The 3100-nt window shown below is 34.8% G+C and overlaps 1 non-coding gene across 1 annotated transcript; it reads left to right on the plus strand.

Annotated features, from left to right (window-relative positions):
• Positions 1-2708: 2708 nt before the first annotated feature.
• On the plus strand, positions 2709-2815 carry LOC139860615 (small nucleolar RNA R71). The gene has a single exon (XR_011763243.1). It is a non-coding gene; the product is annotated as a small nucleolar RNA R71 (small nucleolar RNA).
• The last annotated feature ends 285 nt before the right edge of the window (positions 2816-3100 follow it).

Here is a 3100-nt window from a genome sequence, read left to right on the forward strand (position 1 = left end):
CTCAATTTATGTCCTTTCCGAGGTAACAATAATTTCGGTATTATCACCTAGTTTTATCCTTCATAAATATGTATAAACATGATTTTGAGTTTATTTAGTTGAAATTTTTTCAAATTTTCACAAAATTTGGCAATTAAACTAAGTGTAAACCCGAGAGAATTTATAAACCTTCACCACACTTGAGATCTTGCAATGTCCACATTTGCAAGAAATCAGTAAAAATTTAAATTCATGAGGGTGATTAGCGTAGAAAAATGATTAAAAATACCGAGTTTGCAAACATATTGTTTTATATCACATTTGATATTTTGCGTCTTGTCGTTAAAATTAGTAGCTTTTGCTGAACTTAATGCCAGTCTTTGTAAGTGCGTTGTTTTACCCTGTTTTACATAAGATAAACTACAAACATACATACATATATATATATATATATATATATATATATATATATATATATATATATATATATATTACATACTTTAGATTAATAATATTAAAATAATGATAATAAAAATTTTCGTCCCGCCCTCGGGTAAAGCAATTTTGGTTCCATGACCTAGTCTTTAACTTACGATGAATTTTAGAAATCATTTTTTAAACTTAATGAAATAAAGTAAATTTTGTTTTTAAATTCACACAAAACTTATATTTAAAAAGCGTATTAATTTCATACAAAACCTACAAAACAAAAATAAAATTCAGAATGGGGGGAGAAAACTAGTTCTTTAGTGTCTGGTAGTGGAAAAGACCAATCGGATTCCATTCTCGAAACTACACGAGAACAGAACAACTAACTCTAGACAGCATTTTCTTTTTAGAACATTTGAATCTCCCCACACTTAGGTAGCTGTGGTGTCGAAATTGTGATTAACTTCATCGTCAATTTCTCTTGGACCATAATCAACTTGTATATATGTGACTTTTACTTTAAGCCATTGGATGGTTACATAACTTAAAGTTCCCCTTGGTTCTAGCATCGCGAATTCATTTAATAAGTTTCTTCATTGAACTATTAATAACGGGGTCATTTAATTTCGTATCAACAACGGGGTTCTTTGTTATCAGGTCATCATTAGGTGTTACTTCATTTTCACCACACTTAGGAATTTTATTATTGTTAAGCACTACCGTTGGAGTTGGTAAAACAATGTGGTTTTTACCAATCGTCTTTATTAGTTCAACGGTTTTGGTTGGTGGAGATTTAGACTTTTGATTCACAAAGGTGACCGATTTTTCACCATCACTAAGTATCATTCTACCCTTTCTTACATCAAATAACGCCCCGATGGACGCTAAGAATGGTCGACCTAAAATTAGAGGAATGTTTGAGTCCTCTTCTATGTCAATGACAATAAATTCGACTAGAAAGGTTAAATTACCTACTTAAACGGGTAGGTTGTCAGCAATTCCAACTGGGTGCCTAATGGTTTGATCAAAGAGTCGAACACTCATCTATGTTGGACTTAAATCACCTACTCCTAATCTCTTATATAATGAAAGAGGCATACCACTCACACTCGCCCCTAAATCTGCTAGTGCATCGTATATGACATAATCACTAAGTAGACAAGGAACAATAAATTCACCCGGATCACTCAACCTTGGTGGAAGTTTTGGTGGAACTGTCTTCACCGGGTTTATTTTTACGGTTTTTGTTTCTTGCACTTTCTTATTCTTCTTCTTCTTTCCAGAGGTATCACAAACTTTATTACCTATTACTTGCTCATACTCAACTCCTTTTCTTGGAAATGGGATGGGTGGTCTGTATGGTGCCACCACTGGCTTTACATACTCGGGTGGTGGTGGTGGTGTTGTAACTTCTTCATTGTTACTCACATCGAAAACCTTCCCATCTTCTGATGCTGGTTTTTCAGAATTTGTTGACACCATATTAACATTCTCATTTCTAGGATTTACTTCATTATTACTAGGTAGATTTCCTTGTTCCCTCTCACTCATCATGCTAGCAAGAGTACCTACGTGTTTTTCTAGATTCAAAATGGAAGCTTGTTGAGTTCTTAATGACTGATCAAACCTCTCATTTGTTTGGGTTTGAGATGTAATAAATTGTGTTTGAGATTCCATTAGCTTTGCCATCATTTCTTCTAGATTTGACTTTTTCTCTTCGGTTTGTTGTGGTGGTTTATACAAGCCAGGTCTTTGTTGATTGAAAGTGTTGTTTTGAGTTGGTTGGTTATTCGAACCTTGTTGGTTATACGAGTTATTGTTAGGCCCATTTAGATTGTAAAGAATGTTTTGATTTCGATTAAAGTTTGGCCTTGGCGGCTGATAATTATTTTGATAATTATTTCCCGGCCTTTGGTTCATGTAGGAAACATTCTCACGTTGTTCCATGGTTTGCTCAATGTGACAATCTTTTGTTAAGTATGTTCCACCGCATTGCTCACAACTGATTCGTATTGCGTGAATATCTTTAGTCATCTTTTTCATTCATCTCTCAAAAGCATCTATTTTTGCGGAAACGGAATCAAAGTCATGGCTAGAATCGGCTCTAGCCGCTTTAGATGAACGAAAAATATCTTTTTCCTGGTGCCACTCATGTGAGTTGGAGGCTGTGTTATCAATGATTTTTGTGAGCTTCGGTTACGGTTTTCTTCATAATGGAACCACCAGCTACCGTGTCGATGTCTTTTCGTGTAGCAACGTCGACACCTTGGTAGAATATTTGTACTATTTGATAAGTGTCTAAACCGTGCTGAGGACATTCTCTCAACAACTTTCCGAATCTTGTCCACGCCTCATATAATGTTTCATTTGACTTTTGCGCGAACGTAACAATTTCTCCTTGAAGTCTCATGGCTTTAGATGCCGGAAAGAATCTTTTAAGAAATTTCTCAAATAAAACATCCCATGTATCAATTGCTCATTCGGGTAACGATTCTAACCAATCTTTGGCTTCTCCCTTTAAAGTCCAGGGAAACAACATGAGATAGATCTGTTCATCCTCAACTTCTCTGATTTTGAATAGAGTACAAATCCTATTAAATGTTCGAAGATGTTCGTTTGGATCTTCTTTTGGCGTACCACTATATTGGCATTGATTAGTTACCATGTGCAGGATTTGTATTTTGATTTTATT

The sequence above is a fragment of the Rutidosis leptorrhynchoides genome, chromosome 7 (assembly GCF_046630445.1).
Source record: "Rutidosis leptorrhynchoides isolate AG116_Rl617_1_P2 chromosome 7, CSIRO_AGI_Rlap_v1, whole genome shotgun sequence".
Taxonomy (NCBI): domain Eukaryota; kingdom Viridiplantae; phylum Streptophyta; class Magnoliopsida; order Asterales; family Asteraceae; genus Rutidosis; species Rutidosis leptorrhynchoides.